The sequence below is a fragment of the Terrapene carolina genome, unplaced genomic scaffold (genome assembly GCF_002925995.2).
Source record: "Terrapene carolina triunguis isolate 2854851 unplaced genomic scaffold, T_m_triunguis-2.0 Scaffold68, whole genome shotgun sequence".
In the NCBI taxonomy this organism is placed as follows: Eukaryota; Metazoa; Chordata; order Testudines; family Emydidae; genus Terrapene; species Terrapene triunguis.
Window position 1 is genome coordinate 42,332,717 of NW_020664419.1, and position 15,706 is coordinate 42,348,422.

The 15,706-nt window shown below is 36.7% G+C and overlaps 2 long non-coding RNA genes across 2 annotated transcripts in view; one reads left to right on the forward strand and one right to left on the reverse strand.

Annotated features, from left to right (window-relative positions):
• Nucleotides 1–428: 428 nt before the first annotated feature.
• On the reverse strand, nucleotides 429–3,065 carry LOC112111604. Its single transcript, XR_002908514.1, has 3 exons — nucleotides 3,006–3,065; nucleotides 646–769; nucleotides 429–538 (listed from the first exon to the last, which is right to left on the reverse strand). It is a non-coding gene; the product is annotated as an uncharacterized LOC112111604 (long non-coding RNA).
• Nucleotides 3,066–3,850: 785 nt separating this feature from the next.
• Nucleotides 3,851–15,706, forward strand: part of LOC112111623 — a 12,883-nt gene continuing 1,027 nt past the window's right edge. The window contains exon 1 of the long non-coding RNA XR_003899777.1: nucleotides 3,851–4,055. This is a non-coding gene — a long non-coding RNA (uncharacterized LOC112111623). The remainder of the gene's footprint in view (nucleotides 4,056–15,706) is intronic.

Here is a 15,706-nt window from a genome sequence, read left to right on the forward strand (position 1 = left end):
GATGAGCTACTTGTACACTACACCACTCTAAAACATATTTCCAGTCTTGTTCTCTACTTGTTTGCTGAGAATCTACCACATAGCACAATCATTTAAACCAGAACTACTGAGAATTATTGCAGCATCACAAATAACTTTCATTTCTCTAGTAGTTGGTGGTGGGATCAGGATCAGGAAGGAAATCAACCCTGTCAATCTCCTTTTATTTCAATCTAGTTTCCCCCTACCTCACCCCATGTCAGGGGACTGATGGGCCAAATTCTGTGTTGACAAGGTTTAAAGTAAAGGAAAGCTACGCTGTTAAAAGGAGTGGGAGATCTCCCCTCTTCACCTTGGAAAAACAAACTTTATTCCTGGGGTGGTAGCACTGTCATATAGGTTGGTGTGGTGAGAGCTCCCTCTCCAGTTTCAATCTTCTTTAGCCAATATCTATGGTGTAACTCTTCTGAAAATTTCTCTCAGCATTGGGGTGGTTCAGCCATAATAATGCACATCTTCCTGGGAAAGACATCCCCAATCTTTGCTCCTGAATTCTCACCTGTAGGTTATAACAAGCACATACTTTGTTACTGACCTTAAGCAGATTATGCCCTCAGACAAGACTATTTTTCACACCTCAGGTGTGGTTTGATTTGGTTTCCTCACTGGGTTGAAATTTCTCCTGAATAGATCGGTCTACTGTGATGCAGATGTCTGGCACATATGTTGGTCTGGAAAGTTGTGGATACTCTGTGATGGACTGGATCCTCATTGTCTATTGAAATACATTCTATAAAGAGAAATATACACTGTAACCAACTCATTTATGTATTTTATGTTACTTGAAGTCCACAGGGCAAATTCAGAGGTGAGTCTAAATAAGTCTAGGAGTCTAAGTCAGTGTAACTTATACCTTTTCCAGCCATCACAAGGTGTATGTCACACACTAGGCTCCCTCTGGACTATCTTACACTCACTCACTTATACCCACCAATGTGTAATTTTTCTTTTTCCCTTCCCACTTATACATCACCACTAAATGAGTCCAGCAAATTTAAGGGAGTCTATATTGGTGTACCATTGCCATGGGCAGAAGAAAGGAAGTTAGGAAGAAAAACAATTAACAGGTTATACACATTCTATCTTTTCATCCTTTAACTTACTTACACCCATTTACCAATCCGTAAGCATGTCTACAGCAGTCCAGCTGAATCTAAGCAAGACTAATCTAACCATCACCTTACATACCACCTCTGAATTTGGCTCCTCAGTACCAAGTCACCAGTAAACATGGGTGGACTTTGAACCATTCAAGCCCTGAAATATCAAGGATCATGACACCAAATCATGGATAGGGGCTCCTGTTCAAGGAAATAGTCATCCTGATACATAGTGTATAAGGCCAGAAGGAACCATTGTGATCATCTAATCTGACCTGCTGTACAACACAGGTCATAGGACTTCCCTGAACTAATTCCTGTTTGAACCAGAGTGTATATTTTAGGAAAAACATCCTACCTTGATTTTAAAATTTCCAGTAATGGAGAATCCACCACAACCCTTGGTAAGTTGTTGCAATAGTAAATCACTGTTAAAAATGTGCACCCTATGTTTATGTTTAGTCTGAAATCTTCCAGCTTCCTGCTTTGATGTTACCAATGACTGGGAGGGAGGACACTCAGAGGACAACTGCGGAACTCCCTATACTTGGGAGACGATCTTCTCTCTTTTCCAAGGTGAGCAACCTTGGGGGAACGTCTACATCCCTAAAACTGGAGTAATTACTCTCACGAGCTCCTTACAATTACCAAAACCTCCTGTTTCGGAATGCTCATTAGCTTTTACAGGACAGAAGTTGTGATAAATGCTAAGTGGCCCCTCTTCATCTATATGGTGGATGTAGCGGGGGGTCACCTGCTCCTGACTGGAAGGGCTTAAGACAGCCCTGGAGAGGGCTGGGGCAGGGGGAAAAGCTGGGCTGATTGGGGAAACAGCCTCAGCTGTGGCCACGCCCCAAACAGACCCAGCTGGCCCTATAAAGGCCAGGGAAGCCAGGAGCAGAGACAGTCTCTCTCTGCCTTCGGAGAGAGAGGGGCCTGGCTGCTGGGAAGCTCAGGGTGCCTAGAGTGAGGCAGGGCTGGGGAAAGGCCAGAGGGGCTGGGGAGCTCCAGGCTGGCAACTCCCCAGGCTGCAGGGCCTTGTCCAAGGCCCCATAGAGGCACTGGGTTGCAGAGTGGGGCAGCAGGTCCAGACCCAACCTTGCCTATGATGAGCGGCTGACACTGCAGTCTGCCCCAGGGTGCGGGGGCAAGTTGGTGACTGGCAGTAGCCTATGACTGAGGCGAGGTGGGGATAGGGGGTGGGGGTTCCCCAGGGAGGGGAGACCCCGAGACAGAGGGGTGTACTGCCAGGGGCAGCACCCCAGATAAAGGGGCACCAGAGTCCAGGGAAGGACACGGGGGCCAAGCAGCAGCGGGATACCGGCCTGCAGACGGCGCTCCAAGGCTGGCAGAGCTAATTCCCGGAAGAGACCAGCAGGAGGCACTGAAGGTGTGAGTCCACTCGCTTACAGTGCAACAGTCAAAGAAAGTCACAAGATGCAGTTGCTTTGGGCTGCATCTCCTGTCAATTTCTTTCCCAGCTCATATGCAGAAGAATTTTCTTCTGACATGAAAACCCTGAGAGAGAGAGAGAGTCATTGAACAGGCTCATAAGTTCCTCAATATCATTCTCATGAGTCCAGCGCCAATGACTGGTGACCACATAATACCTGAATAAGCATATGAATGTGGAAGTATTCCCTTGAATCAAGAGCAGCTTCAGAAATGTGGCCATCAGCCACAGAGCCTAATATGGGCTAGAATCTTCAATGGAAAACAATAGTAAAAGTCAGTCATGAAAACAGTATTGTCATGACACAAATTTCCTGTATAACAATGTTTTTTTTTTTTTTTTTAAAAAAGAGTCAGTAGAAGTTCTGTGCATCAACAACATATAATAATGAGAATAAATCATAGGAAACTTACTAAAAAGTAATGGTTCTGTGAACTGGTGAATAAAACTCTAACACACTAGTGATATACTCATAATGCCTGATTCAGCATGGTGCTGACTTCACCGAGAGTTGTTTGGGCTCAGCACCTCCCAGATGGCATTCAGCGCCATACTTGATCAGGCCATGGCAGGTGTAACTGGTACAAAACTATAACAGATAAAAGAATAGTTTCAAGAAGAAAGTTCAGATTTTAGGTGAGACAGATTTGTGTATATGTAAGAGCATGCATGTCTTCTAAACTGACTTTTTGAAATGCTGTTAATTCTAAACCTATTTGAGGAAGGGTTTTTGAAAATCAAGAATTCCAAATATTTTTATTTTTCCAGAAATTAGTTTATCATAAGAATGGGAGCACGCATTTTTATCTGAATTTAGTTATTTCATAAAAGTTATCCTAAAAAAGAATCTAGTGGAAAGCTAATCAGCCAAGTTTTACAAATTAAATTGTAAGAAAGCATAAACATATATTTTAAAAAGCCCTACACACTCTGAAAACATATTGATATGAAAGATATTTAACATCCCTTATATACCCGAAATGGACTAATTACAAACTCGCATAAAAGACAAAACGTCAAATAACTGATCCTTCATTATGCAATACTGTAGTTGCCTGTTCACGTAACATAAACATTTACAGTAACTGAGTTATTCACAGATGAAAATCAAATCTATTTCAGTTCAGACAATTCCTCTGCATTAGGGGAATGAATAAATTAAAAGTGTGCTCCAGCAATTTAGTCTTCCTAAGCAGATATCCTGCAAGCTCTGCAGAGGATGTCAAAACCTGCTGATATCTAACAGAGTCAACTCCAAGTTTGTGTATCCCGGTCCACTCTACCTTTCCATCAGGCAGTACATGTGGAAATGGAAAAGTAGCTCTCTAATTAATCAAAGTCAGATCTGCCTGAACGCCTGGAGTTGCTGCTGATCCTTGTCCCAGCTTCTCCCATGTTCTCTCTCTATGTTTTTACCTTGAAAACTTCTGCTCAGAGCTGGGAATGCCTGAAGGGCTTGCACGGTAAGTCAATGTGAAATTATCTCAGCAGGAAGAAGTTGCTTTTCAGCTTAAATGATTTAAGGCAGCAATTTTTCACACTCTCAAACTCTGACAAACGCACAGATTGCCTCTCATGTTTGACTTCAAAATATTCAAAGAAAAGCTATTTTTATTAAAAACACTCTAGAGAAAATTGTATGTCACTTGTTCTCTGATATAACTTCATTTCTCCTGACAGTGACAATTTTCACCTCAGTACAGTTTCTTTATTTTTTCCAAAGCTAATTCTGCTTAATATTAGTATTTATACAAACTCATATCAACTTGTCTCTGTGAAATGTTCAAGGGTGTCACGTAAATGTTGCTCACTGTCAGTCATCTTCTTTGGTGCTCAAAATGATCAATAGATTAAAAATGGTAGCAACTTACTTGGGATATTATTGTTTATATGTAAGGGAGAACTTAACAAATGTTAGATATTTAATTTGACAAAACTGTGTCTGAAAAGTAGGAAGATTTGAAAACTTGAAGGCAATGTCTGCTGTAAAAGAATTTTAAAAGTTTACAGGGATAAATCCATTTGTCCTGTGTCTTTAAGTAAAGTATGTAAAAGAGTACTTGTTTTGTCTTATACTGCTTACTTGTTAAGATTACTTGAGATGTCATATTGCACTGATACATCACATTTGCTTTATTATGAATGCTGCAGTGCAGAAACATCACATTATAATCACTTCAAACCAGAAATATATTCTGCATATTTTCATGTGTTTATAATTCACTAAACCTCAGCAGAAGCAAACCCAGTAAGAATGAGAATGACGGAAGATTTAATGTTCCAGAGACTGCTGAAATCTTAGACCACTGATATATAGCAGAATTGTTAATATGTATAAGGTCACTCGTGGCCTGTGACCTCAAAGCGTCTCTTCTGGCCTTATCACTTTTCCCGGAGAAAAAGTAACCATTGACATGTGCATCTCTACAAATAATTCTGAGTGAAGTTGTACAGTGAAAATTTATAAAATGCCATACCACCTATAGAAATGATTTATGGCTGTAAATGCACATTTACAGCATTTGTGTACTGACCATACAAAATGAGCTTTTCATTAACAAACTTACTGCTGAATTACAAATGTTTTTCTACCCTCTAACAGATATTCAATTTCCAAACTAAATTGCTTATATTTTAATTTCATTTATATGTATGTCATAGCAATTAAGGAAGGATTTACATTGCAGCCTTCTACTGTACACAGTGCCAGGTCAAATGTAGTACATCAAATATGGAAGTACATTCTATAAATTCCAGTCTCACAACAATACCATACATAGCCTGTAAAGCAACATGGCTGTAGCATGATGAGGGGTATTAATGTCATCATATACTTTGACAATATATTTTCTCCACTGCCATCATTAGAAGTCATTACGGTGGTCATTCAGTTCACTTGTTCTTAGGTTTTACTTACCATGGTAAACAACACTGCAGCAGTGTTTTAAAATCTAAGACACTCTTAGGTATAATTCTCTACAAGTTACTTAAAGTCACAATCTTTTATATGAGAAATTCCTTATTCTGCAAAGCAAGATAAACAAGAAGTTACAATTTAAACAAGAAAATTTAGGATTTCATAGTTAATAGATACCATTTAATGATGTAAGTATGTACCAATTACCTAATATAATATATAGGGTTTTAGTTTTAAAAGATAATATTCAATATTCTGTTGCTCTTGCCACTCATTTCAATTTTCCAAAACAACTTTTTTTCCATATAGCTGTAGAATTTTTCTAGTGAACACCACAAACAATATTAAATACAGAGAATTCTATGTTTCTGAAGTGATCATTTAAATTAAATTTTCACTTTTAGAGCAGTCAGCTAATAAGCAATTACAGAATATGCTTTCTGCTTATACATGCTAAAAACTTTATTTCCTTGTTACTTTAAAATGTGTTAAGAAATAATATTAAGTGCTCATTTAAAAGAACACAGCACTGAAATTGATGTTAAATGAAAGAAACACCTAGTATTAGACATTAGGCTTTAATGATAATTTAAAAAAAAACAAACACTTTTTTATTATGTTATTCATTAGAGAATTACAGCATTTTGCATAGAAGTAGAACTGTTGCCAATTTCAGTTCTTGTATTAAAAAAATACTCTAGTCAGGATATTCAGTGAATTACATAATTTGCCATGTCCTTATTAATGAAAAGTTTGAATGACTGAATATATTATGCAAAAGTATAAGCCCACATATCTCTTATCCACTTATTCATTCATATAAATATTATGTGTTTTATTATTTGACCAAAAATTCAGGAGAGTATATTTTCTAAGTAATGTGCTACAGTTTAATTTCATTCCAAATAGGGTTGTATGAGCATTTAAATTCTAATTCATTATATTAAAACTCATTACTCTCTCTCTCTAGGTTATATGTTTAATTGCTGTACTGGATTGTTATGGGTGATTTGTTAAAATCATACAAACATATACGTATCTTAACTTAGAAATGGAAACTGAAATGGAAAACTTTTGACTTTTTAAAATCTTTGATATTTTAGTTGTATTATTATATGTGTAGGAATAATTCAGCAACACCACTTTAAGTAAGCCTTTAGTTCAACCTTTGTCTTTCTAGTCTAAACATTTTTATATTTCACCAAAGTTTATCTGGACTTTTTCAAAATGATCTATGTCAAGGAATCAGGCTAAGTGATAAAAACAGGAAGGGAAAGTCTGCACCAGTGAATATTTATATTGGCAAGAGCTGACAATTTTATAAAAGAAAAAACAAACACAGAGGCTGTTCATTTCTGAAATGAAATCAGCTTCACTCCATTTGTTTCAGGAAAACATCATTGCATGAAATGATATAAATCAGTATTGATATCCCTAAGCTTCAAACCAAAAGAGACAAATGCACTCTAAACCACAGTATTTCACCGGATCTGAGTCAACTTTACTGTTGTCTAGTTTCTGCTAATCATCATAAAAATTCCCAGTGAAATAATTATCCCTAAAACAATCAAGATGGTGTATCTCTATAAAGGAGAAGATCGATTTAACAACAAACACTAGATTTATCTGTATTGATTAAAGGGCATTCAGCGTAATTTTAGTGAATTATGTCTGGCTTTCATTTCCCAGTAGAAATTTTTCTTGTGATGATCAAAAGGCAGATTGCAAACTACTACATGATCTTTTGTGTGCTACCTACATAATATCTAACTAATTACCTTTCAAAGTAACATTGATGTGAGAATGAACAAAATACTATTTCTTCTTTATAAATGGTATCTCTTACTACACATTCATATGACTGAGTTTATAGCACTTACCTAAGAGCCTCATGCCATCTTCTCAATTCATTAATACAGAAATCAGGACTGTGCTAAGAGTCAGTGTTAAAGGAACAAATCCAAGATCATCTTATGAGAATAGAATTAGAAAGATTAAGAAAGTAATATGATTTTTCTTCTTAAATAGGAGTAATTTCAAAGGAAATGTTAACACTTTCATGTCTGAATTTTTATTAATAGTGAAAGGGAGAATTAAGGAAATTAGGCAGGTTTAAAGACAACTTAGTGGTGCTGTATGCCTGACACCATTGTTGGGACAATTTAACTGAGAACTAATTGGAGCTAAAAAGGCTTTTTATTTTGCCAACTCAACGTATATGTCAATGTCTACTCATGCATTTATAATCTGATATAATGATGAGAGAGTCCAACTTACTTTGTTTAGTTAATAACATTAGGCCAGAAAAGATCACCTCCTCATTTCAGTTCTTCAATGCATTGCTAACATAAACTGTGTCTAATTACACAACTAAATGTTTTAATAAAGTAACCAATTAGAATGTTTACTGATTCTAAATATTCACTGTTAGATATATTTCCATAGGCATCCTTTGAATTAATTTAGTTAATAATTCAACCTTCTACAATCACTGGAAAGAAAAAGACAAAATACGTGACAAAAAGTTGTTTTTAAAAAGTCTGAAGCACAATTAAATACTTAGAGGTAGTGTATTCATTGCTGTCTGTCTGTGTTAAAGATGCATACATGAAAATATTTCCATGGAAAAGTAAGAAGCTTTCTCACATTCTCTAGGAATACATAATTTTGCACATTTAAATAATCTTCTTGCTGAATCAAGCAGATCATAATGCATGTTTAAGACTCATATGATAAAGGAGATATGTCTTAGCATTTTAATATTTTGACTCACAAATTCAGATTAATTCATTTGCCTTCAAAGCAGATTTATTGGCTGTGATCTGTACTTAATATAAATAATCCAAAGGCATCTCTGATTTATTTTTGTTATCTTAATGATGAGTCATTAATTACCATCCAAAAATCATCAACCCAAAGAGCAGAAGCATTTTGTACAGTGACACAGGCTGACAATGATATTGATAACTACTATGTTAAATACAAACTAATATCAGAAAAGCTTAACAGAAGTAAATGAGAATGTTCCCTGCCTTGTCTAGGAGGAAAACTGCTAATAGTGTAAACCAAAATAAAAACCTTGTTTTTTAATGATTAAATGATTGCACAGAGTGACCGTGCTTAAAAACTTGCCAATTACCTTAAAAAAATAATGTTACTTCAGTAGTTGCAGTGTTCCCTAGGAATTCCTCATTACTAATTAGAATAAAGTATAGGAACTACCTCATCTATTGAGATAAAGTTATTTAGTCATTCAAAATAAAATTAGAACCATATTAAGTGCCACCACAATGATGCATACCCATAAGATATGACAACACAAATTTGAGAATGCAAAAAGAAGGGGCTGAAAATCTTGATGTTAAATTGCTATGCAAGTGTCCAACATGACTACATAAATGTAACAATAGTTCTATATTGATTATAGCCCAGTCCCGCTCCCATTCAATATAATGGGAGTTTTACCATTTATTTAAATGGATGTAGAATCAGACCCTTTCTGTTTGTGTTCATTTAATTGCTGTCCTAAAAGCTATAATTTTATTCCATGCCCATAAAATGCATGTTTTTTTTTTCTTACAGTAGTTGTAGCAAAAATATATATATTTGATGTCTGAAAATAGTTTAAAGGGGATAAATGTAACTTTTCAAAACAAATGATGCAAATAATTACCACTTGCTAAAAAGTAAATAAACCTAACAGTCTTTTAGATTACCTTAACACATACTGAGTGCATGTTGTATTGTCTTTCCCAATGTATTTAAAAGTCCAATATATGATAAAGTTATCTTATTATAATTAGACTACTAAAAGGCAATAATTAAAAGTCTCTTACATTTTTCTGAGAACTGAAATTATTAAAATATCCAAGAAGAATCAAAGCTTTTTTTTTCAAAAAAGATAATTCTTTGAACTGAATTTTAATAAACCAATAACAATGTTATTGTTCAACAGGTAATAATAGTCTTCATATAAACTGAAAAATATTGTTTGGGGTGATTAATATACAATGCTACATTATGCATTTGGGAGTGTCTGTGCATAATTTTTAGTTCTAATGTTATTATGTAATTGAGAGAACATGTTCATTTGCTCTAATAACTACCAAGATGCACTTAATAAAATGAAATGTAATAATACTTGTAATTTAATCTATTCATGGAAGTAATTTTAAAAGTCTACCACTCTCCTTAATGTGGATAACATTCATAATTTATAAAGTGTTGTGATGCAGAATTGACAATGCCATTGTTTTTTACACTTTGAGTTGATTCTGCAGCCTTCATTATCTGCATACCAACCTCAGGATTATCAAGGGCAAACAAAAGATAATTAACACCAGAAACAGGCAAATGCAGGAGCTACTGACTGAGGTTTCTCATTTAATGCAATACCTCTGAAAACTGGAAAATTGAATAACTATTTAAAACCATTTTTTAACTGCAGAAAACTATTTTTATATGTATTTTCTTTGCTAGATTTAAAATAATAATTTGGCTATAAAGGCTATTTATCCTATGACTAATTGACCTACCCACCCTTAGATACAGTCATTATATGTATTCAGCATAAAAAGTACTTTTCAAAATTATTAACCTTAATTTTCTCCACTGGACTTTTATCTAGAGCAGACCGGTAGTCAAGACACCCATGTTCTATTTCTACTGTGTCTTTGATTCACTGAGTGACTTTAGACAAGTCACTTAACTTCTCTCTGCTTCATTTTACAATTCTGTAAAATAGGCCTGATAATATCTAGCTATCTCTCAGAGATCTCTGTGAGCTAGGCACAAGTAATTAATGTATTGTAAATTGTGCTAAGATTCTTGGATGAAAGACCAGATAGAAGTGGCTATGTTATTTTCATATGTACTCATGGCAGACAAACAAGAAGTTACTGAGTTATGATACAGGTCCAATTCAGTATTCCTTGTATGAGAAGAGTCAGTTGGAGATTTTCTTGTGCAAGAAATATTGAAGTGGATCGTATACAGGGTGACCAGACATCCCGATATTAGGGGCTTATATATGCAACTATACTGCCCCCACTGAAAAAAGTCCCAATTTTTTTACACTTGCTCTCTGGTCACCCTAATCCGATGTTAGATTCTAAAATGTCTGCCGTATAGCTAATAAGTAAATATAATCCCATTGGGGGGGCGGTGTCTTTTCCGAATCAAAGGCAAGGAAGGCATTTTATCCGTAGACTGTAACCTACAAGTGAACACACAATACAAAATATCCAAGCAGAGTCATTTTGCAAAATGCTAGAAAAATGAGGCAGTAGCACTTAGTACACCTCTACCCCAATATAATGCGACCCAATATAACATGAATTCGGATATAACGCGGTAAAGTAGTGCTCCGGGGGGGGGGGGGGGGGGGGGGCTGCGCACTCCGGTGGATCAAAGCAAGTTCGATATAACGCGGTTTCACCTATAACGTGGTAAAAATTTTTGGCTCCCGAGGACAGCGTTCTATCGAGGTAGAGGTATATCTTGATGCAGTTTACAAATGCTGGAAACAATCTAGCAAACCCTTACTTACATTAGAAATTCTTAACCACAAGTAAATGTGACTGCTTGCCTAAAGACTATTCCTTTTACCTTACCTCTGCTTTTCTAATTTTACATCTAAAATCCATCAATAAGGGCCTGATCCTGCAATAAGATCCATGTAAGAGAACACTTGCTTCCATGCAGAACCACATTGGCTTTAATGGGCTCTGCGTGGGTTGCTTGCATGGATTCAATGACAAGGTTAAGGCTTAAGTTATTAAATGTATTATCATTGATCTGAAATTAGTATTAAAGAGTGTGATAGTGTGATAAATTCCACTTGGAATACTCTTAGTATCCCAACCAGTATCCCTTGCTGTTCCCATAAAACTTGTCACCCTATGTAAATAATATGTACATTATTCAAAGCACTGCATCTATATACTTCAAACATCAGACTGGCCGATAAAGTGATAATAATGAAATGGAAACCACATGAGTCATTTGGGAAATAATGGAAAAGGTAAGTTGGACAGAAATTTCCTAACATGTAGGAAGTATACAGAGCATTTCTGAGCTACAATGTTTTTCTGCTCTAGTTACATACCAATAATGCAGCCATTTGACAAAAATAAAGATGTGTTTTGGTATCAAGTCTAAGTATTGACAATAAACTATCATTTTATATTTCAAAAATGATTATAAATCCTTATGTATTTTTGTGTTGGGGTCTTCTATTATATAGTTTACTATATACACTGTATAGAAAGTACACATAAATACACAGTATAATGCATGGGCCTCATTCTCTTCTGACTTACACTAGTACTACACCAGTGTACTAGAGTGACTTCAATGGGCTTACCCTGATTTATACCAAGATTCTCTACTTTGGTTTTGGCCCATTTGCATCATCTGAGCAGTGCAGATGTGCTGGATTCTGGCCACAACTGAGAATTCAATGGGGGAGGGAGGAAACCCTCCAGTGGCACAAAGCCAGGAACCAACTCCTATGTGAACCGCCCATCCCTCCCTGGGGATGGAGGGAGCACGAGGAAGTGGGGTAGATCTCTTCTCTGCTCTCCCAATTCTCAATTGGGTATGATCCTTTAGGGCCAGATTTTTAGAAGTATTTAGGCACCTAAAAATGCAGACAGGAATCTAGTGGGATTTTCAAAAGTGCCTAACTCCCATTGATTTCAAGGATGCAGATAGATGCTTTTCAAAATCCCAGTAGGCATCTAACTGTATCCTTACGTGCCGAAATACCTTTAAAAATCTCACCATTAAGGTACTCTAGCTTACACAAGGGTTAGGGAAGCTTAAGAATCAGGGTGTTGTAGCCAGCTCCCTGACAAACCCACCTAACCAGTGGATCTCAAAAAACGGAAGTTAAAATATCTAAATTTTTATAGATATTCACATTACAGGTCTGTCTCATCTTACGCGGGAGTTCCGTTCCGCGGTTAGCGCGTAAAGCGAAAACCGCGTATAGCCAAAATTCCATTGAGTTCAATGGCGGGCAAAATCGCCTACACTACAGGTATAGTATTAAAATTGTTATTTTTCTCTTTTTGTTTGTTTGTTTGTTTTGTTTTTGCCGACCGCGTAAAGTTGAAATCACGCATGTTAAATGCGCGTAAGATGCGACAGACCTGTAATAAGTTATAACAATTTTTATAGAAAACTGCATTGACATAAGGCCATTATATGAAATGAACTCTGGTTGGAGTGGATACCATGTCCTTTGAAATAATTCAGTTTATATAAGATTTCCTACATTTAACTCTCCCTCATTATTACTTGTATTATAAGGAAACCATCAGGTGTCTTCACCATTATACTCCAGCTTTCAAACAATAAAGATTACTTTAAAGATACTACTTATAAGACACAATATGCAGGAATAGAACTATAACAAGAAATAAATGGCATCATCTAATTAGAAGGTCCAAAGGACATTACGCAAATAAAATGTTAATGTATAGACACTTTGTCACACAGACATTTTGGTAAAGTCTTGCTTCAAAACATACTGAGTCTTATCCGTCAAACAGCTAACATTAAAAAGACTAATCTTCACTGGTATTATGAGGTTCTTATTTTCAAAAGTTTTCACAAGAGCTACCCTGCACAGTTTCCTGAACTGCATCTTTTAAGTGACTGTGGTATTCATGGCTTCATTTTAAAAGCTTACTGTAGACTAGGATTTGCAGAGATTTGTATTAAATAAGAGGAATACTTAATACTTAGCAGTCATAGTGAGCCAAAATAGCATGTGCTCTCTTCATTCGGATATTTTTAAACAATTTTTATCTTTACACTGTATTTAACATTATATCATTGCTATATAGTTACATTTTCCATGTATTTATTTTACCAGCAGACATTTTTTATAAATTTATGTAGCTCTTTCAGGAATGGAGCAAGAGTTTAAAGACACAGGGCTATATATTGTCCTTAGGCTGTAAGCAGAATTCCCATTTATGTCTATGGAAATTGTGTGACGAATTGAGGACAGTAGACAGCGCATCATGTTCTAACAATTATACAATAAAGTGCAGATATTAAAAGGTGATATTAACAATGGAAAATTAACATCATAGCTTTTAATGTTTATACCTCAGGCCTTATAAAAAACAAGCATTACATAAGTAACTAGTTAGTAACTGATTTTACAGTATATGTAGTGAAATATATTTTCCACAAGCTAGGATCAATCTCTAAATTATTCTCCCTCATCTCTACCTCTCTATCATTTTATATATATAAAATATGCCACAGTTGGAATTTGTTTATCAGAACTAGGCGACCCACTACATGGGATTCAGTTGTTAGAATTAAGAGCCCACTTTTATTATAAGTATAGGACTCCTTCTCGAACTACCGGGGCTCTGTCATTTAATCTGACCTCCCATCAAGTGCCTTTTTTAGATATATCAGGGTATAGTAGTGGCAGAATGAGGTCATCCAGTAAATGAGTTGCAGTAACCCTCCTCAGCTGCACATGCGCACATTAAAGACCCAATCTTGACCTTCTGATACCCAGCAGTGCGGGGCACCTCAGCATCTTACTGACATGTAGCCAGAGTCCACACCATGTTGGCCAGTCCCAAAAGGCAAAGGGATTGGGCCCACTGTGAAAGATGGACAAAGCTCATTCTGCAGTTAGAACCCTAATAACTTTATAGAGGTGGGATGGTGGGAAGGGCTCATGCAAATGAGCTACCAGCCCATTAGAAAAGCTCTCAGCCTGTACATAGGAGCCATTTACTCTAGACCTATGACTATAATAAACTCTGCAGAGCTCCTGGGAGTGGGCACAGAAAGGGAAGAAGAGGACTACCATCTAGTAAGTCACCCTAGATAAACAAGCAAACAATAAAAAATAATAAACAAACAGGTTGTTGGGTGTGGGATAGACTTTTAGCTCCCACACACACACACAACAATTGCCTAGGGAGGAGGGAGCAACTTACTCCAGATGACAGCTGTTTCAGAAGTGTCAGCTGGGGAGGCTGTCTTTGCGCCATGTATCCCATTCAGCTGTGAGTCAGCCAGGGAGGAATCTCCAACTTCTTCTTGGACAAAGAACATTAGGGAGCACCACCTACCCTGGCATCCCTCCACAAGCTTCAATTACCACCTATAGTCAGCAGAGAGAGAAATTATGGACTTTGGGTGGCTACAATTTAAAGGAAAGGATCCTCATAGTATTCCATTTTGCCTCACTGTCTGTAGAGCCCAGACAAAGCATGACAAATTTGAGGGCTTCATGTCACAAAGGTTCTGTGGATGTTCCTTGGGATAAGGTTGGCCCTTGTTGACTGCATCTTAGTCCTATGTTATTACTGTTCAGGGACATGTGGGTGTCTTTCATGTTGCTGCCGCTGCTGCTTTGGAGGCCCCTACTGGAAAGCTTGATAAACAAATTTGAGGTACCAGGGCAGGTGCCCCATATGGACTCTTCAAAGGGAATAAAGAAGTGCTGTGTCGCTCAATACAGCTATCAGAATTAGAAATACGGTACATTTTACTTTTAATTTTCTGAATGGGGCTGGGTGTTTTGATAATAGACCCACCTCTAGGATTTAACCACTAAAAGTTATGTCCCAGAACTTCATAATTTCATACACAATTACATTTGCCAGACATGTGGTAACTATATGAGCATACAGCCAGTTAGATGTCTGATTTTGTGTGTGCTATTACAATAACAATTGTGCACACAAGTTTCATGTATGTACTTTTATACATGCAATTCTGGAAATCGAGGCCTAGGCCTGTATGTACGTATTGAGGAATGCAGATATCTATCTAAACAAAGCTGAAGCTAGCTGCACTCTCAGCTGCCAGCTGACTGAGGAGTTTTTAAACCACTGTTGCTTTTCTGACTCTCTTAGCTGTCCATGTGTCTTATGTTATTCAATTGATCTACAGTTGCTAGGATCTCCAGAGAGAGGGAGAATAATCACCCAAATTTATCAGTCATGTCAGATAAATGTCTACAACTCAGAGTGAACTCTTGTGAGTGGAGTTGAAGACAAAAGTAATCTGGAACTCCTTTGAGTGTCTCACTGATGTGAAAATACAGTGAAGGAGATCTAATCTGGTGGTCCAATTGTTCAGTGAATGCACACTGGGCAAAATACTGACACTTAACCCATTAATCTACAGGAACATAGTGAATGGAGGAAT